Below are 25,840 nucleotides of genomic sequence, written 5' to 3'. Positions count from 1 at the left end.
ACTAAACCTTTTACAAGGTTGGATCCTAAGAGAGCTCACTTTGGAAGAGTGAATGGTTTGGGTTGTCGATCCCAAGTGGTTTTTCCCTTTACAGGGTTTCCACATTAAAATTGTGTGATTGATAATGCATTGCAAAGTTTATTTCATAATTTATGTTTGATACTGCAACTCAGTATAAGTTAAATTGTTACTTTGATACTCAGTATAGTCATAAACAGTGAGTTAATAGTTTGAAGTAAAATGTTTACAAGCGAAAGATGAAATGTTGAATGTGGTTACCAAGCTTGTGAATAGAAAGTATATAAAGTTGAATGGGTGTTGAATAGTTTTTAAGGCTTGTCAGATAATTGTATATGACTGATTCACTTCCCCCACCCTCTCAGTTATCTAACAATGGAGATAATCTTTCTCTTGAAATTTCAATCCCAATTCAACCCTGCTTTATGTTATCACCAGTTCATTGGAATTCAAAAGGAGCCCAAAAAACCTCTACCTTCTTTTAGTAATCAGTTCCAACGTGCACTTGGGTGATGTTTGGATGCCTTTGCAACTACACCAAAACTCACCCTGAGGACTTAACATGGATGTTGTTGAATGAATTGTGTCCACATTTATCTTGTAGACCATACCTTGAGGGAACCGGGATACCATGGCCAAAGTCTATGCCTTAGCCTTGGAAGGCTCTGTCCAAGTTATCGATCGCCTGTTCAACACATGAAAAAGCATGTCATGTCCCAGTTCGACCCCTCTTTATGCTATCGCCAATTCATTGGAATTCGAAAAGAACCCAACAAACACCTATCTTCTTTTAATAATCAATTCCAATGTGCCCTTAGGCGATGTTCAGATGCCTTTGCAACCACACCAAAACTCACCCTGAGGACTTACTTGGATGTTATTTAGTGAACCGTATCGACATTTATCATGTAGATCGTACCTTAAGGGAACCAGAATACCTTGGCCAAAGTCTACGCCTTGGCCATGGAAGTCTCTATCCAACTTATCGATCGCTTGTTCAATGCACGACAAAGTATGCCATGCCATCATCATTTTCAAGGAACTTCTTACTATTGGATTAGTATGGAAAAGTAGGATGTTGTGGGGAACTTCTTACTGTTGGATTAGTATGGAAAGGTAGGATGTTGGAGGGAGGGGGTGAATCCATATACTCTAAAATTCTAACTCTCAAACCAAATCTTCAATGTCCTTGTCTCGTTTTGTAACTTGGTAAGCATATAATATTAACTTCAATACTTGTAAAGGAAAATAACTTTGTCTAAACTAATTTGCATGAATCATGAAACATATACCATAAAATCATCACACATTACACAAGTATTTGGTCACACGGAAACCCTTGATTAGAGGGAAACCAATAGTGGGCACGGTACCCACAAATCCATCACTACTGCAGTAAGAGGGTGCCTTGTTAGGGCTACAATATGGTGTCACTTCTTCTGACTTACTCTACTAGGAATAACACAAACAAATATATTAGGATCTACCTTCTTTAAGGATTTTATAATGATTTACTAGTGTGTACTCGGTATAGATATTTTACATCAAGACTTTTAAGTCTACATTGGGAAAAGGACTTAATCTGCTACAATGATTAGATAATAGCAATAAATTGATTTGTATAATGTAACTTACTTTGTTGGTTCAGATCTATTAGACCTTGCATTGACCCCACTTCAAAATTTTAAAATTAGTCATTCTATCTCTAATTTCATATTGAATATTAGTAATTTCAAGAACAAACCTTGAACCACCTCAAGTTGGTTCAAAATGGTTCAGCTAGTTCAAACTGGTTTAACTGGTTCATGAGGTTCAAAAAGGATTCACAAGTCCAAGATTAGAAGTTCAAAGTTTGTAGTTTTAATACTAAAGTTATACAGCTTTTAATATTCAATTCTATGGTTGAAGTGTAGCTATAATATTGGATATAAAGACTACAATGAAACTATCCATTAGCAATAGATCATTCATATATTGGGAAAACCTTGTTAGTTGGTCAGATACAATATGCATGCTTAAAAATTAGTCTAAAAGAGCACAATTTGGTCAAAACTAGAAGATTATTTCTAGCATCTAACAACATAGAGTATTATTGCTTTGCATCTACTTTTTAATTAAAAATATTGGAAAACATTGTTCCACATTCTGCCTAGAGATGATTGGTGGTGGTTATTATAAACTTTGATTGATATCAACCAACAATCATTAAAAATGTGTATTCTTTTCAATTTTGGTTCTACCCAAGGTCTCATTGTTTCACTCAAAAGTCTTGCACATGTTAAGTATTGTCTTAGTTCTCAAGGGTTTGCTAGTGATACACTAATATTGAGTCTTAATATACTAGCTAAATCTTATTAGAAGACACATGAAGCTATTGTTGTTGAAAGTTCAAAAACCTAATTATAAATGCTAATTAAAAAGGATTCATGAAAAGGGTATTTAGATTTTACTTGTCTAATATAACGTCTTGATGCTACTTGTAAGGAGCCCTCTTAGTTAATATTATAGTTGAACAAAAAATACCTTCACTCAAACTAAATGTTAGAAACTCTTAATTATATCACATAGAACTACATACAAAAGGAATACTTAAATAAAGTCCAAAAAATGATTAATATAAGTGCCATAAAATTATAAAATATAATGGATATTAAGTACAAGACATACAAATTTGTAACAAACTATCTACCTTTATAAAGTAACTTGCATATTTCATTACAGTAGATATGCAAGTCCCATTGTAGTCAAGCCATACAAGATTAAGGTAGCTATATATCCAAAGACAAAACAACAATTTAACATGTAAAACATCCACTCCAATTGATGTAATCCATTATGAATGTAAGGAACTTAAAAATTGTGGTGCACCCAAGACTATGGTTGATAATCACATAAATAGTGATGATAGAATCCATGCAAAGCGCCCTTACCATAGGATGTGATTATGTTTGTATAAATGGACTTGTTGTTGGTCCAAATGCTGGGCTTGTGAGAAATCCATATTCCAATAGTAAAATTGACGATATATTAAATAAGTAGTCATCGCTAGATTATGTTCCAGTGAGAATGAGACCCTGCAATACTTGTTCTTGATCTCACCATTATCTTGTTTGGCTCTAGCTCCAAAGCTGAAAATGATGCCGAAATATACATTCTGAAATTTTGAGAATTGATATTTCTTGAAGGCTGCTTTTTAATGATCAACTATTGAATACAAGATGACCAAATCGCATAAGGCCTAGGGATGACAAAAAATTGTTGGATCAGAATTTTGCAAAATGTAAAACACATGCACTATTAATTGTACAAAACATGGAAAAAATAACAGTGTAAGTTTTGTCTCATACCTTAGTGCAAACACCAACAAAGCCACCCAATAGGGGAATGTCCAAAATGTAATTCTTACCAAGGGGGACATTTTTTTTCAAGCTTACAAGAGTCCTCCTTGGTGACAATTATGTTTTAGCCAACACCTGATCATTAGCATGACAAAACAAGAATAGAATCAACAATGCATTGGGCTATTAATCAATTGTAAACATTTTTGACATAATGCAAGTACTACACATAAATCTAACTAATGCTCGTGAAATAAATAATGAAAAAGAGAAGATCAAGCCATCTAATGAGGATGACAAAAAAGTAAAAGCTAGAGTGCAGAAATCAAAGTAAGCATAACATAATAGAGCAGCAATATTTCAATTAGGGAAATTATTTATTGAATATACACAATATCTTACTGAAAAAACCAAACTATCATTAAAAAATCCATTAACATGTATACTATAGCATTGTAAATTTGAAAAATATCAGTTTCAGCCATTTGAACAGGGTGACAAAAAAGTGAAAGCTAGAGTGCAAAGTCAATAGAGTAAATATAATATAATAGCATAGAAGCATAAATCATTTTGGGATTAAATTGACAAACTAGAAGTAAGATTTTGAATAAATTGGGAAAAAATCAAATCTACAAAATAATGTGAAAATTTGAAGAAAAAATAGTAAAGAACTACTTTTATTTTAAATTAAAGGAGATTTTCATGGCATAGATTATAAAGGACTTTTATAATGATTCAAAGCACTTGCACAAACTCCTTATTATATATCTTAAACTGGAGTACTCAAAAGTGGAACACTATAAATTTCAATCAAGCTATTATTTGAAGTGGCACCAAAATAAGACGTGGGTTTTCCTATTTTTCAAAATCAAAATGAAGCTTTTGCTTTTATATTCACTAAAGTAGAATTCAACTGTGATATTGCTACTAGGATTCATTTGTGTAGTTTGAGTCAAACTCAATGACTCAAGTTTCATGAGTAGTAGTTTACAAGGTTCCATCTATCATGAGAATGAATGGAACACTTAGCACTCATTGCATCTAACCTATGCTCATAGAGGTGAAGCATCGAGACTTCCAAGAGGTCACCCATCTTAGAACTGCTCCAGTACAAGAGTGCTTAACAAAAAGTCTCTTCCCAAGTTAAGCCTACTCGCTTGCAACCCCATTTCCAAAATCTTCAACAAGTATTGTGTTGTATGAACCATTCATTAGAAAGTCACTTAAGTTCATCAATTGGTAACTAGAATACATTTTCCACGAGTCCAACTGTGATATTGTTATCAGATTCATCTATGTAGTTTTTGAGTCAAACTTATTAAGCCAAGTTTCATGAGTAATGGATTCACAAGAACCCATCTCTTATGAGACAAAATGGAACACTTAACACTCATTGCATCTAGGTGATGTTCACAAAGGTGAAGCACCAAGACTTCCTAACTAATCACTCATCCCAATACTACTCCATCTCAAGTGTGCTTAACCACGAAGTTTCCTCAACGCTAAGACCACTTTGCTTGAAACCTCATTTACAAAACCTTTAACAAGTGGTGTGCCTGATGAATAATTCATAAAGCCTCTTAAGAATACAAATTGATAAGTAGGAGATATTTTTTTTAGTAAGTCAAATTGTAATGTTGCTATCACATTTTATTTGTCTAGTTTTTTAGTCAAACTCATTGACCCAAGTTTCATGAGTAATGGTTAACAAGAGCCCTTCTCTTGTGTGAATGAATGGAAACATTAGCACTCATTGCATCTCATTGCATAATGCTCACAAAGGTGAAACATTGAAACTTCTCAAAGGCCATGCATCTCAATGGTACTCCAACTCAAGCACACCCAACTACAAAGTTTTGTCCAAGGTAAAGTTCACTATGCCTACAACCCCACTTGCAAACCTTCAATAAATAATTATATATAAAGTTGACCTGATATATACACATGTACATACCAAAACAATTCTATATATTTTGGACTTAGAAACTGAATTACATAAAATATTTAATTTAATTTTGGGAAATTTTATTAATTGTGAGAACTTATGTCACAATTGACAAGCCAAAAATGATAATAATGATTATTGTAGGGTTCTTTGTTTTCTCCAAAATCAATAAAGCAAAACTTTCATATCCTTTTAGATCATTACAACACATAAATAAGGCAACTTTGTTCAAGTTTTAATCTTTTGTATCAGATTGCAACAATTTATATAAACAAAATCAATGTTTTATAGAAATATTATCAATCAAGATATACACTATATTCAATGTAGAAAGAGAGGAAATTTTTGTTTGTAATTATCTATCTCTCATGCTGCTTCATGACTAACACTCGAGACTTCGTAAAACTTTTGACCCAACATTCCTAGCTACGTTAGTGACTGTTGTGTGTCGATCTCATAGATAATGACAACATATTGTCAATTTTTCTTATCAATGTCGCATTTAGATTTTCTACTACTTCCCCCCCAAAAAATGTTGATTAACTTACTATTTTTCAATCAATCCCCTAATAGATTGCAAAAAAAGAAGAAAGTCATTGACCAAAAAATATTGATTTTTTGGGGAATATATCACTGCACATGCCAACTCCTGAATAATCATGTGTAACTTTGCAATATATATTAATGATCAATAATAATTAAAATTTTGAAACTACTTTATAATATTAATTAGAAATTATAGGGTCTTGTTGGTTATAGATTATATTAATTATAATAAAATTGTCGAGTCGTTGAAAATGGGACCTGGTAGGAAAGAACGAAAAAGAAAACCTCATGTCTTCCCTAGGACAAATGTCCATACAAAATATACAGAAATAAAAGGGGCCTAACCCAGTGAGATAAAGTGAAGATATCAGTAGCTAGGGCATATCTCATAAGACACAAAATCCATTGATACCCTAAGACCAAAAAAATGAAGCCTTGATTAAAGTTGTCGCTAATGTCCATCGAAATCTTGTTCAAGGAATAAGAGATTACTAGCTTGACCTGTAAACAAGTCTTGGCTATGATTAGGCTTAGCAAGCCCAAATAATTTATCTAGCCACCAATGGTTCACTAAGTAACAATCTCTCTCTCTCTCTCTCTCTCTCTCTCTCTCTCTCTCTCTGTGGGCGCACACACATATATCTACACACACACAAGCATGCACACAAGTGCGCACGCACACAGGCACACATGCATGCACACACACACGCAATCACACATGCACGCACATATATCTCTCTATACATTTATCTATATATGTACATGTGTGTGTATCTGTGTATAAACAAAATGGGCTGCTAGAACCAAGTTTGACCAAAAGGAAAGACAGAAATCAGACTGTAAAAATGCTAACTCCAAAACGCTCTCTAAACTAGTCATGGAGGACGAAAACCCACTATGGACTTAAGAGAGTAATAATTCATCTACTTACCCTATTTCCTCATATTTTACACCTGTCCAGAATGAGAAATCGAGACCAGAATTAAAAGAATTTACAAGGGTCAAAACCGCATGAACATAATTAAACCACGTTAATGTATAAAGAAAATTATAGAAGATTGCTTCTCTACTTAAAGCATTCATTAGAAATTTGCATCATAATCCATTAAAACTAGAATTTCACATTCACAGCCATTAAAAAATGTATAATGTTATGAAAATCTAATTCCATTAACAACCATTAATAGTTAGCTTCAAAAGATGCTAATGTTTTGAAATTTAACAAAAAAGAGAAACCCATTTGAGCAAAATTGATTCAAGAAAAAAAAATTAGAAGTAGAGATTTAACATTAATTTTTGTGAATTTCACAAGCCAAAACAAGTTCGTATTATAAATTACTTCTTTATATTAGGTAAAATATGTACACATATCCCAAGATTTTTAAGGGAACCAACTAATATAAAAAAGAGAACAAAATGTTGTCTCTATCTATAAACTTTTACAGAAGGGTCTGGATTGCTAAGCCATTAATTGACGCTAATTACACTAGACCAAAGACAATTTGACTAGAGAAAACATTTACTTGGCCAAACCCACAAACTTTCCTATCATAACATGAAATCTATTTCATGAGATCCTCACTCCTTAAATACCAGTCCACGCCCTTCTAATCGGCGCAAAAATGGGTGTTGGTTACCGTTAACAAAAACATCTAGTTGTGTGTAATTTCTTCCATTCTCTCTATGAACTTCCAACAATTCTTTATCTCCAAAATCGGAAAAACCCTCACTGACTGGTCATCCACCCCATACTCCCCTTGGGAATGGAGAGATTATCATTATTATTCTCAAGCACTTCATCCAACTCTTTCAAAAGAGAGCCTTTAAACACAACTCGACAAAAATTTGCAATCGCATCTTAGTCCTTTTCCACATGAAGGATCATTGCTATGAACATGGCAACAATATCAAAATGTGCTTGTGCCTATCCATCATATTAGAGAAATCCTCCCCAACTATTATTAGAATATCCCTATTAACTAGTTTGTTACTAATCTTAACCATCTTACTTATCCTTAATTCACTAGCTTCCCACCAGAAAGAAATCTCATTTTTCCCTTGCATCATACAACTAGGAGTATCCATGAAAAACTATAATTAAAAAAACCCAAAACTTAAGAAATTTTAGCTACCCTATAACTAGTGGCAAAAACTACTATACTTGGAGTTGCTTAAATAGGAAAATTTTATCATGAAAAAGTTACCTGAAAAGACAATGATGGAAAGGAGAGCTCAAACCAATACCAACAATAATTATCTTTACTGTCGTAAAAAGGTGCCAATAAGTTGGTCTACGAACCATACTCTTATACCATGTGATCGTCTACAACTAGTTAATGAAATCAATTAATTTGTGCGAAGATGAGATCAACATTTGTGTGAATAATTACTTATTTCTACCCATCATTCAATTACTTATACTTAGTGATCTCGATATCATTTAATGAAATACCATAAGACATAAACAAGAGTGAAGTTTAAGAATTGATTAAATTGACATAGAAATAATGGAGAGTGTCAAAGGCATTACCTAAAACCAAGATAGAATCCCACAAAGATATGACATTTCAATAAAGAAATAGTTAATTACATCCAAATCTGGATCTAAGTACATCACAATTTCAAAGATAGACTATCATTAGAAACTTCTAAAAATTCATTGTTCAGAAACATGTTTGATTCCCATTTCCAAGCTCTTATTTAGTCCTCGATAATAAAAGCATCAATCTAGTTCTCAACTGGTGGAGTGTGCACATGCAAGAAAAATAAAAGAAAATCCAAATTCTTTCACAATGTAGGGGTCTAGTTTAGGAATCCATTCATATTGTCCACTTCCAAAACTCTAAATTAAGGAACGGCTTCGCCCCCAACTAACTGATGGTTATAAAATCTTGGTTTCGGTATAGTGAGATCTCCTCTAATATTTGAAATGACCAAATCTAAATCCTTGATGTAGACAGCTTTGAAAACTGTTATTGATGCAGGAGCATCCAGAGCTATAAGGGCAATCCTGTGCCACCAAAAAAATGTACTTAGACTTAGTTCTGTTTCATGTCTTTACATTTTTGGATACCCATTTGGCTCAAATAAAGGTTCCAACTCTCATAGTTCAACTATCAGTGCATTTGAAAATCCCGAAAAAATAGGAGCATGCAATTTGACCATCATTTTGGTGACCTAGAAGGTGCGACTTGGCCAGATGAATGTAATTGAGATTTAGAGCATTCCAGAAAAAGAATCAGGTCAAAAGGCCCCTCGGTTTGAAAGTTATTGCAGTTTTTCGAGTTTTGGAAACCTCCTAAGAATGCTTCAAAGTCAAGTTTGGGGCATTAAATGACCTCGAAAAGGGTCGAAAAAAGGGGGCCGAACGAAGCTTGTCCATAGGGCTATAGAGCGCTTTGAGAGCTTTCCAAAAATGTAAACGGTTCGTCAATCGGAGCTACGGTTCAAAAGTTATGCCTCCCGGAAGTTCGACTACCGTTTCTGGATTCTTCTAGATTTGCATCGACTTCTAACGCGGCTTCTGGAACCTTCTATTTTGTCGGTGGATGCCTACTAGCACTTTCTAGAATGTACTCCTAGTCCTTAACCCTCCGGGGTCTATTTAAGGAGATTTTTGGCATTGTAAAAGGCAGTTCGGATTGGAGCTTGAGGGAAGGTGCTATAAGGAGAAATATTCTCCAGATTTATGCTATTGTAAGCCCGTAGAGCATGTTTTGAAGTTTATTTTCTCTGCATTGTTTGTACTAGCTTATTTTCTCATTTAATATAATTCCCCCTTTCTATTGTGTCTATTCTGTTGTTGGGTTGTGTCCCCATCAAGTGGTATCAGAGCGAGTTTTCCTGAGCGTGTAGACAGAGCGCCGACTGTGAGGCAGTTTGCACCAGGACTGTGTGGTTGTGGATTCGAGTTAGAAGATGCCTCCACGAAGAGAGCGTGGCGGAAGGGCCAGAGCTATTGATCCTGAGGAGGTTAGAGCCCTCCAGAGACAGGTACAAGCATTGCAAGAGGAGCTTCGTAGAGGAGCAAATATTGCCGCAGATGACAATAGTGAGGATGACAATGAAGAGGAAGTAATGGAAGTTGACGGGGAAGTTCTGAATCCTGTAGAGGAAAGGCTTTTTAGGGCCATTACTAGGTTTGAGAAAAGACCTACAATTGAAGTGGGTATATTTTCGGGAAATTTGAAACCAGATGAGTTGATCGATTGGATCAATGAACTGGAAGAATACTTTGAGTATGAGGATATAAGGGACCCAGATAGGGTTAAGTTTGCAAAGGCCAAACTGAAAGGCCATGCCAAAATCTGGTGGCAAGAGGTTCAACTGGAAAGACTTAGAAGAGGAAAAGAGCAGATCACAAGATGGGATCGCATGGTGGACAAATTGAAGAAGCAGTTCATTCCTGTGGACTACGAGCTTGATCTGTTTAAGAAGATGCATGGGTTAAAGCAAGCAGGAAGATCAGTCTAAGAATATACAGAGGAGTTTTACCGACTCCCGATTAGAGCGGGACATGCAGAAGCAAATAAGGAGAAGGTTGCTCGTTATATCAGTGGGTTACGACCTAGCATCCAGGAGGAATTAAGTCTGGTAAGAATGACCAGCGTTGAAGAAGCATACCAGTTTGCCCTGCGAGTTGAAGAGAAGCTGAGTAAAAGGTTTGAAGGAAGACAAAGAGGGCGCGGTCAAGGAGGAAGGGGAAGCGGTAGATCATCTGGAGGCCGCAATGAAACTCAAAAGAAAAATGAAGATGAGGGTACTAGCAGGAACCAGAGGAATGAGGGTTTCAACTGCTCCCGTGATCAAGACTTTGGAAATCAAAGAGGAAGAGGTAGAGGATGTGGACAAGGAAGAGGAGGCTTCCGTGGTACCTGTTTCCATTGCAATGAAGAAGGTCATCGTGCCTTTGAATGTCCTCAACAACAAGGAAGGACAGATAGGAGAGCTGAGGGCCAAGCTAGGGTTGCTCATGTGGATGAGGATGCACAATCATCACATTCAGAGGATGCAGAAAGAGGAGAGACCTTGGTAAATGAAAGAGTCCTACTAAGTGGTGAAAATGAACCAGGACAACGGAGGAGTTTGTTCCGTTCCAGATGCAAGTGTGAGGATAAATGTTGTGATGTGATCATTGATGGTGGTAGCACTGATAACTTGGTATCCGAAGAGATGGTCTCTAAGCTGAAGCTCAAGAGGGAGAAACATCCCCAGCCCTATCGGATTTCTTGGGTAAAAGATGATCATAAGGTCCTGGTAAGTGAACAATGTTTAGTAAAATTCAAAATTGGGAGTTAACATGATGAAGTTCTCTGTGATGTTATTTCGATGGATGTTTGCCATCTATTGTTGGGTAGACCATGGCAGTTTGATAGACATGCAATACATGATGGACATGCAAACACATACTCTCTGACAAAGGATGGAGTTCGCCACAAATTGAAGCCCATGAAAAAGGAAGGTGAAAAGGTATGTAGCAGTGCTAGGATTTTTCTTGTTGATGGAAGGATGTTTTTAGATGGCATGAAACATCAGCGTATGTGCTATGCTTTGATTCCTAGGAAAGATAAAGAAGGTAGTAGTGAAATACCATTTGAAGTTTCAGATTTACTAGGAGAATTTGGAGATATTATCTCTGATAATGTTCCAGATGGATTGCCACCAGTAAGGCAAATCAGTCATCAGATAGATCCGATTCCAGGAGCTAGTTTGCCTAACAAGGCTGCTCACAGGATGACTCCTACTGAAACAGAGGAGCTAAATAGACAGGTTCAGGAGCTGTTGAGGAAGGGCTTGATTCGAGAGAGCCTGAGTCCATGTGCAGTACCTGCAGTACTTGCACCAAAGAAGGATGGAGAGTGGAGGATGTGTACAGATTCTCGAGCTATAAATAGGATAACCATCAAGTACCGGTTCCCTTTACCAAGGATGGATGATCTTATGGACTGCTTGAGTTGAGCTCAGTACTTCACAAAGATAGATCTGAAGAGTGGCTATCATCAGATACGGATTCGAGAAGGAGATGAGTGGAAAACAACCTTCAAGACCAAGGAGGGTCTTTATGAGTGGTTAGTCATGCCCTTTGGATTGACGAACGCCTCAAGCACCTTCATGCGACTCATGAACAAGGTACTTAATAAGTTCTTGGGAAAAATTGTTATTGTCTATTTGGATGATATTTTAATTTTCAGCAAGACTTTGGAAGAACATTTACTGCATATTCGTAGTGTCCTTGAAAGGCTAAGGGAAGAGAAACTGTTAATTAATCTAAAGAAGTGTGTCTTTGCAAAGAGGGAGTTAGTCTATTTGGGATTTGTTATATCACCTGAAGGTCTCAAAATGGATCCAGAGAAGGTAAAAGCCATCTTGGAATGGCCTACTCCAAGGTCTGCTACTGAGGTAAGATCATTTCATGGTCTGGTTAGTTTTTACAGGAAGTTTATTAAGAATTTCAGTGGCATATGTGCACCTCTAACTGATACAATAAGAGGGGATAGAAAAGAGTTCAAATGGACTGCCGCAGCTGCGAGAAGTTTTGAATTGCTGAAGAAGATGACTGAACAGCCTGTGTTGGCACTTCCAAATTTTAGAAAAGTATTCCAGGTGGATTGTGATGCTAGTGGTAGCGCTATTGGGGCTGTATTAAGCCAAGAAGGTAAGCCTATTGCATATTTTAGTGAAAAATTGAATGATGCAAAGAAGAAGTATTCTGTTTATGATCAAGAGTTCTATGCAATAGTTCAGGCCTTAAAGAAATGGAGGCATTATTTATTGCCAAAGGAATTTGTTTTGTATACCGATCATCAGGCATTACAGTACCTAAATAGCCAAGGTAAATTGAATCAGAGGCATATGAAGTGGGTAGAATTCTTGCAGAGTTATACATTTGTGTTGAAGCATAGAAGTGAAAAATCTAACAGGGTTGCAGATGCGTTAAGTAGGAGACAGTTGTTGCTTACAACAATGCAGGTTGAAGTAGTTGGGTTTGAAGAACTCAAGAATTTGTACCCCGAGGATCCTCATTTTGCTGAAGCATGGAAAGCTTGTAAAGAACCTGTTGCTGTAGATAGAACCAAGTGGTTAGACTATTTGATTCAGGATGGCATGTTGTTCAAAGGTAGTCAGTTGTGCATTCCAAGGAGTTCCATGAGGGAAAATCTGATTAAGGAGAAACACAGTGGAGGGATGGCAGGACATTTTGGTCGGGATAAGACCATTGCCATTCTTAGAGAACATTATTTTTGGCCTCAAATTACACAGGATGTGAAGAAGTTTGTACAGAGTTGCCAGGTTTGTCAAGTTGCCAAGGGGTTTAGTCACAATACTGGCCTATATCAGCCATTGCCTGTTCCATCAAGGCCCTGGGAGGACATAAGTATGGATTTTGTTCTTGGATTGCCAAGGACACAAAGGGGTAATGACTCAGTATTCGTGGTGGTTGATAGGTTCTCCAAAATGGCGCATTTCATTCCATGCCACAAAACTCATGATGCTGTCCATATTGCAGACTTGTTTTTCAAAGAAGTGGTAAGACTACATGGTCTTCCAAGGAGTATAGTTTCTGACCGAGATACTAAATTTGTGGGGTATTTCTGGAGGACATTGTGGAAGAAGTTGAGAACAGACTTGAAATTCAGTTCCACGCATCACCCACAGACTGATGGCCAAACAGAAGTGGTAAATAGAAGTCTGGGCAATTTGCTGAGATGTTTAGTTGGAGATAAGCCCAAGGGATGGGATTTGATTCTACCACAGGCAGAGTTTGCTTATAATAACTCTGTAAATAGGAGTACTGGAAAATCACCATTTCAAATTGTATATGGAAATAGCCCAAGGACTGCGCCAGAATTGAGGAAGATAGAACAAGGGGAGAGAACAAGTGCTGAAGCTGAGGAATTTGCTGAACACATCAAGCATCTAAATGAGGAGGTTCAAGCACACATTATCAAGATGAATCAAGAGTATAAAGCTAGGGCTGATGCAAGGAGAAGACATAAGGAATTTCAAGTAGGGGATCTAGTCATGGTGCACTTACGAAAAGAAAGATTTCCAGTTGGTACTTACAACAAGCTGAAAATGAAGAAATTTGGCCCCTGCAAAATTTTGAAGAAACATAACTCAGGAAATGCATATGAGGTGGAGCTACCAGATGGTATTCACATTTCTCCCATTTTCAACATTGCAGATTTAACTGAGTATCATGATGATGGTGCAAATGAAGCGCTGGTTTTAGAGCCATGTCCAATTCTTGCTTCTAAGAAGGAGGAGATAGAAGACATTCTAGATCATCGTGTGGGTAGGAGTACCAAAAACAGGTAGTATGAAGAGTATTTGGTCAAATGGAAAGGACGACCGATCGAGGACTTAACTTGGATTTCAGCAGCTGAGGTTTCCGATTTGGGATTTCCTCTACCATCCATAAAGTGACAGGGTCACTTTTCAATCTACCCTGGGTGTCTGATGCAGGAGCATCCAGAGGTATAAGGGCAATCCTGTGCCACCAAAAAAATGTACTTAGACTTAGTTTCTGTTTCATGTCTTTACATTTTTGGATACCCATTTGGCTCAAATAAAGGTTCCAACTCTCATAGTTCAACTATCAGTGCATTTGAAAATCTCGAAAAAATAGGAGCATGCAATTTGACCATCATTTTGGTGACCTAGAAGGTGCGACTTGGCCAGATGAATGTAATTGAGATTTAGAGCATTCCAGAAAAAGAATCAGGTCAAAAGGCCCCACGGTTTGAAAGTTATTGCAGTTTTTCGGGTTTTGGAGACCTCCTAAGAATGCTTCAAAGTCAAGTTTGGGGCATTAAATGACCTCGAAAAGGGTCAAAAAATGGGGGACGAGCGAAGCTGGTCCATAGGGCTATAGAGCACTTCGAGAGCTTTCCGAAAATGTAAACGGTTCGTCAATCGGAGCTACGGTTCAAAAGTTATACCTCCCGGAAGTTCGGCTACCGTTTCTGGATTCTTCTAGATTTGCACCGACTTCTAACGCGGCTTCTGGAACCTTCTATTTTGTCGGTGGATGCCTACTAGCACTTTCTAGAATGTACCCCTAGTCCTTAACCCTCCGGGGTCTATTTAAGGAGATTTTTGGCATTGTAAAAGGCAGTTCTGATTGGAGCTTGAGGGAAGGTGCTAAAAGGAGAAATATTCTCCAGATTTATGCTATTGTAAGCCCGTAGGGTATGTTTTGAAGTTTGTTTTCTCTGCACTGTTTGTACTAGCTTATTTTCTCATTTAATATAATTCCCCCTTTCTATTGTGTCTATTCTGTTGTTGGGTTGTGTCCCCATCAGTTATGCATAGAAGTTCAAAGGAAGTTTTATCTAGGTCTACCTAGGGAGATGAAACTATGAAGATGGCTAAAATATATGAGCTTACCTTGTATTTGTCATAGTTATAAATAAACTCCTTACCCAAAATCCTATAGACAGCTCTAACCACTAAAAAATGAGTAGAAAGCATGATACCCTTAAGTCTACAACCATTAATAGGGCCATCGAAAGTAATCTAAAGGTCAGGGCCTCTAAGCTTAATGGGAATCGTCATGATAAAAACAATCAAGAGACAACCACAAATAGACGCAAGAGGGTCACGTCTAGCTTATAAAGGAAAAATCTTGAGAATACAAGAAGACACAAAAATAGATTGGAAACCAAAAGTCAAAGATGATTCATTTTTCAAAAAAGGAAAGGAGATAAACCGACAAAGGCTTGGACTGAAAAGGGAAAGCTAAAGGAGAACTCCAAAGGAACCTAAAGGCATGAAATAAACCTAAAATAAAATCTAACCTATACCAATAATTTCTCCTTCTACCCCTTGAGTGGCTAATTGGTAAACCACTTTGTTTCCTTCTCTATAGATGTGATTAGCTACATTTATTGTAAATAAATTTGCATGTTGAAGGAGGTTGTCTAATTTCCAATTGAGAGTCAAAACCTTCCTTATGGAATTAATAATGAGCAATGGCTCCCCTTCAATCTCTAAGTTTTCAATACCAAGTCACTTGCATTCTTTCAAACCTTCAATGAGGGCTTGTAATTCAAAAACATGTTGGTTGTAAATCCAATAGGTTTACCGATGGACGATATCCTAGAACCCTCCCAATTGTGGCTACATCTTATACCTGTCGAGCCTAGATTATCTCTAGAAGCTCCATCAAAATTTAGCTTGTATCATCCTACTTTCGGGACCTTCCATACATATTCCTTTCTCGCATCCATCGATATGGATGTAGCTTGTCCATGTATTAGGAATCACTAAACCTTCCCATTTATTGTGCATTTTGTCATCCCAAGGGATAAATTGGTATAACCCATTCTATAATATAAAGAATCTATTTCTACTTCCACAATGCCTATTCCCAATTTGATCAAGAAATGAGGCAAATGCATCGACTTGTCTTTAAAAATTCGTCAGTTCATTTCCTTCCAAATTTCCCAAATGATGAGGGAGGGTAAAGAAGACCAAAGACTACCATAAGAATCTTTGAGGTGGAGTTTGGGCCAACTTAAGAAGATAAAAACTAAATTGTTGGGGAGGACAAATTGCCAACCTAGCTTATTCACCAACCAAATCCAACATTGATTGGAGAATTGATAGTTTGACAGAATATGATCAAGGTTCTCACAATATTTTTTACAAAGAGTGCATCTAGGAGGACCTTGGTAGCCCAACCTCACAAAGTTTTCTATTGTGATAATTTTGTAATTAAAAGCCAACCATGAAAACATCCCATCTTTAGGAAGACAACTTTTACCCCCACAAAAATCTAAGGGGATATTAGAGCGGGGAAAGAGATTGAGTTTATAAAAATCTCATGCCCCAATTTAGTGGAATATTTCCTTGAACGGGAGCTTCTCCAAATAATTTTATCAAGCTTATTATTAGGAACTACCATTCTAGATTAAAGAATCTCCCTTAGTCTAGAACTGAAATCTTCTAGAATGTCCAGAATAAAATTTAATTTCATTGGATGTACATAGGGTTAGAAGATGCATATTTTATCATATAATCTGCCACATACACTCTAATCATGTCTTTTATAAATTGGATAGGTCTTTTATCCTGAAAATAGTTAGGAAGAATTTAGAGGCCTTCCCATGAGTCATCCCAAAATAAGGTTCTCTCCCCATTCCCCAAGCTCCATGATAGATTATTGTATATCAATGGCTTGCATTTCAAGAAAAAATTCCAAAGAGGAGATCCCTTAGGAAAGCTAGCATGCCTAAATATATTGTTCCGTTTCCAGCACTCTAGGTATTTACTTCTCAGAATTCTAATTTATTTCAACTCAGGCTCTACAATCATCCTCTAGACAAGCTTAGAACCTAGAGCCTTGTTTTGTTTCTATAATCTTTTTACACTGCCCCCTCCTTTAGATCTACAAATATTATCCAAAGCTAGAAGGGAGAATTTTCTTTTATCATTAGCCCCTTGCTAGGAGAGCAGTATGTATCTCTTTGTTAATTGATTCAAGACATCTTCATGGAGTTCTAAACATGCCATTTGTTGTATATGAATAGCCACCAATACTTACAAGCATACTCACTCTACTAGCTAAGGAGAGTCATTTACCTTTCCAAGATGTAATCTTAAGATCCACCTTAATCATATAGTTCCAAATATCACCCTACCTAGATTCAAAATTAAGGGAGATGCCTAGATACTTATTTGGAAAGTTGACTTTACTACATCCCAAAATATCAAGGATCTCCTGTTCTAGGGAGGTAGCATGAGTGTAGAAGGAGAAATCCTCTTTTTTTCCTTATTAATAAGTTGACTCGATACTTGTGCATAATTTGACAGTATTCTATCAAAACCTCTAGCTTACTCAACCGATGCTTCCCCATACATCATGGTATCATCAACAAATTGTTGGTGAGTGGTGGGTTCCTCTTCAGTAGTGATCCTAATTCCCTTAGTGTTGTCCTCAATTCTGGTTTGATGGATAGATCTACCTGGTACTCCTGGCATGATGATAAAAAGAAAGGGAGAAAGAGGATCTCCTTGATGAAGTCCTTTTGAAATATCAAAGAATTCTTCTGGCATGTTGTCTACTAGGATCAAAATTTTAGGTGTCGCTATGCATTCAAAAATTAGAATAACCCATAGCTTTACAAAGCCAAAGACTTGAAGACACTTACATAAGAAGGACCAACTTACCTTGTCATAGGATTTTTTCAATATCTAGTTTTATAAGCATATATTTTTCTTTAGTATGTTGGACCGAATGAATTACTTCCTTATCTATAATAGCTTCATCTAAAATAGATCTACTTGGAACAAACCATATATTCTCTACTGAAATGAGATCGAGTAATAGGATTTCATCTTGTTTGCTAGTACTTCGGTAAATAATTTGTAAATAGTATTATACAGTGTGATTGGTCTAAACTAATCTTAAGCTGAGACATTCTCGTTTTTTGAGATAATTGCTAGAAAGTGTGGTTTAATTCTCTTAATAGTATCCCAAAGTTTCAAATATTATCCGGGACTTCTACTATTTCATCTCCAATCAAATGCCAACATTTTTGGTAGAAGAGGGCAAGGACCTCATTAGGGGATGGCGCTTTATCGTGGTTAAATTGATTTCATGCCTCAACAACCTCTTCTTTTGATATTTTCTTCAATAAACCTTTGTTTTCATCAACAAATATAAGTTTTAGGATGTTGTTTAAAATCCTATTATTCAGATGAAAAGGATCCCTCTCACAGTTTAGTGAGTTTTGAAAAAATATTACTCATTCCAAATCTATTTCCTCAAGCCTTTTAATTACTACTCCATTGGAATTTGTTAGAGATCTAATTTTGTTGAATTGTCTTTTCATTCTTGTGTTGTTATGAAATTTTTTGGTATTCTTATCTCCCTCATCCAACCAAAGTTCTTGAGGTTTTTGCCTATAGAATCTTTTCTTTTCTTTTTCAAGTACCATTGAATACTTGCTCAAAAGCTCTTTCTCTTATAAGAAACTATCTTGGTTCATACCATTAACAATAAACTCCTTATTCAAATTAGCCAAACATTCCTCTATATCAATTTTTTCATCAAAAAAGTTCCCAATTAATATTTCAATCTTTAAGTCTCCTTTTAATGATTTTGAGCTTAGTCATAAATCTAAAAGCGTTGGATCCTTCAAAAAATACTTCTTCCCACCTAGTTTTTATAAAAGATAAATCAGAGTTGGATCTGTGAGCCACATTTTTTTCAAAACGGAAGGGAGTTCTATTAGGACTAATATTGCCCACAAATTCCAAGATGACTAGGTAATGATCTAAACCAAAGACAAACATAATTTGGGAGTTAAGCTCAAAATTAAAATTTGGAAGTTACCTCTAAAAAAAAACCTATCTAATTTCTCCTTAATATTACTAAAACCCAACCTTCGATTAGTCCATGTAAAAGAGTCATTGGAATTCGAAATTTCTAACAATTACTTTTTTGAACCCATTCATTAAAAGCAATCATTGTTTGAGTTAAGGCCTCCTTCATTTCCCTCACTTCAAAGAATACCATTGAAATCCCCACCTAGTATAAAGTTTCCTTGGGTAGGAGAACAAGAAGGCATCGATTTTTGCCCAAACTTCCATCTTATCATGTAGAATGGATGGACCATAGATGTTAACAATACCTATGTTTAGATTGTTGTTAATGTTACAAAGTCTACCTCCTAACCAAAATCTACCTTTATCAAGAATTCCAAAAAAACTTTATGAGGGTTCTTTATAAAGCCTAACCCTACTGAGGCCGCCCCCCTAGCGCGTTGTCCACGATATCCCAACCCCCTGATTTCTTCTTCCATCTATCTAAGCTTTCCTGATCTAACTTAGTTTCCTGAATTAAAAAAAAATCAACCACATTTGCCTTAAGAGTATGCTTTATAAGGTGTACTTTGTTAGGGGCATTCGTACCCCTAACATTCCAGGATAAGAACTTCATATCTCCTTAGGAAGGCTCTTCCCCTTACTAGCACATAAAGAAAAAAAATTGACCTGACTTAAGGCTTCAACATCCTTTTGCCTTAATTCCGATATGGGTTTCCTCCCTCTTTTCTATGCTCTTTTAGCACAGTCCATCAGTGGTTTTCCTTCGGAACAAGCTACCAACCCTAGTTCCATAGGCTCTATCATGTTCTCACTTGGTTCCAAATCACATGTTCCTGGGATCGGGTCCACTCCAAATACTAAATCCAATTTGGTTACATCTTCCAAAATTGAACTGACTTGAGGCTTCAACATCCTTTTGCCTTAATTCCAATATGGATTTCCTCCCTCTTTTCTAAGCTCTTTTAGCATAGGCCATCAGTGGTTTTCCTTAGGAACAAGCTACTAACCCTAGTGCCATGGGCTCTATCATGTTCTCACTTGGTTCCATATCACATGTTCCTGGGATCAGGTCTACTCCAAATACTGAATCCAATTTGGTTACATCTTCCAAAATTGAACTTGCTCCCTTAAGACTAATGTTTTGAGAAAGCAAATCTAAACATGTAAATTCACAAGCTTCTTCCAATTCAAAGTCTTTCCCATCCTCCATCTAAGTTTGAACTAATACTAGAGAAATGGGAAGATCTCCCCATTGAGTAAGAGGTACATTGTTCTCAATGAACAAAAGTTCCTTTTCAATGACTTCCTCTAGTAGCTCCATTTGACTATGCATACCTAGTAGATAATATTTATATTCTACTATGCTTATATCTTTGTTACTAACAACAATATTATTCCTATCAATTTGATCATCAATAATTGAATCTATATGACGTCTAACTTCCACCAAATGCTCCTCCTAACAAGTATCCCAAATTGGTGACTACATTGAACAATCAAACTAGCAACATTGTTGGGCATGGTCTCCTACATGAAGGGAAGCATACCAAACTAAACACCCATCCCACACCTTTGCAATAATTGAAATAACAAGTCCTCTGCAGGTGGTTTGGATAAAGAGAAAAATGCATCCCATACAATGAGATCAAAATGTGATGCACTAATTGACTCCTCTAGGAATCCTGAATCAACATTAGGATGCCATAAATGTCTTTCTATACCATGAGTCATATGATGCACATCATTGTGCAAAAAAACTCATACCATCAACCATACAAAGCTCCAACATCCCATTTCGAATAGACTCCACCCAAGTGTCATCATCATGCTCAACATCTATGATGGTAGAGTTACCAGAGGCACTAGATAAATGTGGTTGGGTCCTTTAGCTATATGAGAAGAAAAAAATAATGGATACTCATTTGCATTGTCCTTTCTCCTAACATACTCCTTCGCAATACTGTTAGCCAAATCTCTATCCAAAGATAATTTGTACTCAACATTATATTCCTTTGTTAAATGTAATAAGGAAGCCACCTAGTTGCAATTAGTATCAATCTAAGACTCTTGATCATTTCAAAAAATGTTCCATCATCTAACTCAAATACTGGATTCTCAAATATGCAATCAACATCCATCTCAAAAAGTATGTTACTATACTTCATCCAATCAACATTATGTTGAACCCAAGGATTACCATCATAAGAGTGAATATCATCATGCCTATACTCATGTGTTGCTACACAAGTAACTGATCCAAAAGATGCTTTATCAACACTATAGTCATCAACCAAAGGACATGATGTGAAAATGCATCGAGACTTCTTTCACTTCTGGGGTGGTTGATTCATGGTTGCGCCTCTTTCCATGTTGCAGTCCCTAACAATGCCAACAATTTCATCCCTCCTAAGTTGTAATAACCCTAGTCAGTTATAGCTCAGATACATACAATTTCCTACAAAGAGCAGTTGTTTGACATTTTGTCAAACATTTGGCAAGCAATCCTTACTCCACTGAAATGATTAATGATAGTTTTATTTGGGATGTCAGCTTATTTATATAATCAGAGGCTATGCCCTCTCTCAAACGTATTCAAATTTTAATTTCACATACACAATTCAACTAAAATAATTGTGTAAATTTGTTTTTCTCTTCTTTGTGTCATTAACTTTGGTTTCTTTTCATATAAGAGTGAGTAAACAGTCGACAATAGTAAATCCAAAATACTAAAATGAATAAAGCAATGCACTTACTAAACTTTAACTTGCAATGTATTATTCAAAGCTTTTGAATTAGCATATATGCTCTTATAGAGATAAAATGGAATTTTCATTTAGTTGGCTACAGGCTGGAAAGAACAATAATAGTTACAATGAATGAACCTGGTACTCCAACATTTCCTAACAACTCCTTCTAGTGTCCACATGAAGCTATTGTGAGCATATCATGGCCTCCAACAAATCAATCATAGGCTCCCAATTCTTATCACAGGCCTGTAATGTCCATTCACAAGTCTTGATTCCACAATAACAAAACCTCCAATATTCTAATGCAGGTTTGCCCAAATCCTAGTGTTGCAAGCTGATTGGTACGGACTACAAACACCACCTAGATTACTTCATAATGCAGCTCCAAATGCAGGAGAAAAGTGGCGTGGATTCACAAGGGTAGGTGCACTCAAATTATAGAAGAAATTGCCTAGCTGCAAGTGCAAAAGACACCATATGTCCAAGCCAAATTGTAGAGAATTGTCCTAGAATTCTTTGACACCAACAAATCATAACAGTCTCCCGATTTAAATGTAATTCAATACAAATTCAACACTTTCTTCCCAGCCATAGAATGAATAGCAAAGAAATCGTTGACTTCGCAATAACACCTCAAAATCTTCAACTACAACAATATCTCCTAGCCACAGATAAATTCAAAAGGATATTCAACCAAATTCATAATCAAATCACTTTACCTCAGCAATGATTCAAAATACCTCTCAGCTTGAAACCCTTATACTTCAACAAGGGCGACAAAATGTAGAACCTCAGAAAAGGCTACAAAGGCAACAAAAGAAAATAAATATCCAAGTTTTCTTTTTCCGGGTGGCATGAGCTCATATTTATAATGCCTTTGTTGACAAAAATTTCCAAAAGAACTCAACTTCTGAAATTGTGAAAGTTTCCCAAAAGAACTCAACTCTTGAAACTTTCCAACTTAACTCTTTTGGCAACATTTAATACTAGGCTTAGGCATAATATTAATGAAATAAATAACCTCTTCCAATGATGACTCACGCTCAACTTAAGTGATATTATAAGTTAAATTATAACTTTATAATAAGTCATATAATGATTTAATAATAATTTGGCCACTAAAAATATTATAACTCGCAAAATAATATGTTGTCTGAAATAGGAGTCACACGTATTATTTCCTCATGTGACCAAATGCATTTTCCAAAAATAGAAAGTGTCCATCTCAATCAACACCCAACTTACCACAAATAGTAAGTACGGAAAACTAAGCCCAAATGAAATTCGATTTGAGCCAAACGAAGACCAATCTGTAAAATACTGAATTGTGGAGAAGATAAGACCCTCCCAAGCCAACCCACTGCCTCAGAAGACCCTCTATCCACAATAATTAGCCTATAAGGATCACAATAATAGGCTAATCTGTCAAACTCTGATACTGGCAAAAATGAGGACATTACATAAGTTGCCAATATGACTTAATTTTGTCTTCCTTTCAATTATCCTTTATAGGCTGAAACAAATGTACCCTCTTTTCTTCCTTAATCTTGCCCCTTGTTAGAAATGGTTTCAATTTTTTCTCACATTGTTCGTCAAAATAAATAACACATGCTTGTTTCGAATCAACCAATATGGTAGACACGAAGTGTTGTGAATAATCACCAATCTCTTCAACGATCAACGACATAATGGAATGCCCTTAAGATGAAACTTTTTTCTTGCGGTCCCTTTTAATGGCAATAAAAAGTTGATGGAACATATCAACAATTAAGTCTTCACAACAAAGATCTATCATAATCACACAAGCTCTAAGTTTTGCAATTGTTACTAAAAAAGTTAGTCTCACCAAAAGATGAATTATGGATATTACTCATTCCTTAAAAAATTCTAGGTTCAATTGGAATACCTCCTTAACTTCCCTTCTATAAGTATCATGTGGTGTTGATATCATCACAACATGAAAATACATTGAGTAACTGCAAGTCTTACCTCTCTATCAGGATGGCTCAACAACATTGGCTTAACCAAAGGAATAACAAGATGGATGTTCACTTGTTTACTCTTAGAACCCAATTGTTCTATCATGGATAAACAATTCTCTATTACTTCCGAATTTCAAAGTAACCCATACTTTGATCAAGGCAAACATGCAAGTTTCATTCCTATATTGTGGATTTTTTCTTTAAGGATTTGCTCTTTGTCCTTGGCAATAAATTTTAGTAGTTGTCTTGGATCGAGGCAGAATTCTCAATAATCTAATTCTAATCCTCCAAATATAATATAGAAATTACCAATATTTATATAATATTGGTTAGATCATGTAATTGACATAGGTACATGTACTTGAAGTGTAATGGAATTTTTCATACTAATACTACTTTGCAATGGAAATTTTTACATATATTTATATAATATTGATTAGAACATGTAAGGGACTTATGTACATATGCTTGAAAGTGTAATGAAAATTCCTTTTAGCTAAATAATGTTTTCTTTCGGGCTATCTCTTGGATCAAGGTAGAATTCTCGATAATCTAATTCCAACCTTTGAAAGAAGGTGTGCATAAATATTCCTATATATTGTAGAAAATCATTAATTTATTTGTCATCTTGAAAAACTTTCCAAGACTCATTATTGTCTGGGACATTGGGAAGATATATAATCTCAATTTTGTACATATCATCCTTGAAATTGAGGTGAGGAAGTAAAGAGATGCGAAAACTGCATGGAATCTACACTCGAATTTGGTAGTGCCTCAAATCCTTCTACTTTATCCCAAACCCTATTTTTGTAGTATGCCAATCATTCATTTTTCACAGTAAAACTATTTCAAACCTACTTTACTATTAATTCAACATCTCCCTTTGCTCTTAATAATATTACCCCTTTCTTTTTGGCCTTTTCTAATCCCAACAAAAGACCCTCGTACTCTGCTCTATTACTAGTTTTTTGAATTCTAATTTGAAAGAGTAGGGAATCTTCTCACCATAGGGCATTATAAGCACCACCCCTACTCCTAAACTAATTTTGATATCCTCATTGAAATAGACATCAAATCATAGAGTTAGAATGATATAATCTATCTTTACTATGAAAATATATTTTTCATATAGTAATAAAATACATTATTATATTATTGAGGAAATGACATAATATTTTATTTTTTATCAATAAGTGGCTTAAAGCCTTTAATTTTATTTTATTTTAATTACAGTTACCCTGTTCAACTGCAGGCACTGGGGTAAAAAGAATGGGGGGAAAAAACCTAGTGTAGTCCGAGAATTTTATGTCCTAAATATGATAAGAATACAATTGTCTTTGACTTTCTACAAAGGTCTTTGGAGGGCCATTCACCCCCTTACATTCATTTAGATATATAGGCTTTACATTCATATCTAGGAAGGCATACCTTCCTTTGCAACTTTATCAATATTACATCAGGATATTAACTTAATGTAACTTTTTACTTTCCTTCTTATTTTCACTTCCATTTATGATTTGATGGTCTATTATCCAACATAACCCACACTACATTTTCAAAACACCTCAATCTCAATGTTACTAGTTAGTCTTCAATCAATAATAACTTTTCCAATCCGATAGCAATGAGATGGACATTTTAGCAAGATATTTGTTTAGAAGGTTATTGTCTCAAGATTCTTATTTCAATATAAGCTTATCTCTTTAATGACATAATATGTTATTAATATGATCATAGATTACTATTAAAAATATAAGGCTATTTATACTATTAAATATTATATAAATATAAATCAATAAATTAAATATAAAATATAAAAACATTGTTCATAAAGTAATAACACCAAAATATTCATCTATATGCATGGGATGAAATACTTGTTCAAGAGAGACTACCAATATGGTTGTGATAGTATTAATTAAATAATAT

The 25,840-nt window shown here is 35.7% G+C and overlaps 1 protein-coding gene across 3 annotated transcripts in view; it reads right to left on the bottom strand.

Moving 5' to 3' along the window:
• Nucleotides 1–2,626: 2,626 nt before the first annotated feature.
• LOC149535978 (alpha-1,2-mannosyltransferase ALG9-like) overlaps nucleotides 2,627–25,840 on the bottom strand; it is a 126,796-nt gene continuing 103,582 nt past the window's right edge. For all 3 annotated transcript variants that reach the window (XR_016356887.1, XR_016356886.1, XR_016356888.1), the window contains 2 exons: nucleotides 3,366–3,491; nucleotides 2,627–3,256 (listed from right to left, as the gene is read on the bottom strand). The gene's annotated coding sequence lies outside the window, so the exon portion shown is untranslated. The remainder of the gene's footprint in view (nucleotides 3,257–3,365; nucleotides 3,492–25,840) is intronic.

Source organism: Cupressus sempervirens, chromosome 10 (genome assembly GCF_028749045.1).
Source record: "Cupressus sempervirens isolate cs-2001-9-10 chromosome 10, ASM2874904v1, whole genome shotgun sequence".
Taxonomy (NCBI): Eukaryota; Viridiplantae; Streptophyta; class Pinopsida; order Cupressales; family Cupressaceae; genus Cupressus; species Cupressus sempervirens.
The sequence above is the reverse complement of the archived record's forward strand: the minus strand, read 5'-3'. Positions and strand labels throughout refer to the sequence as shown.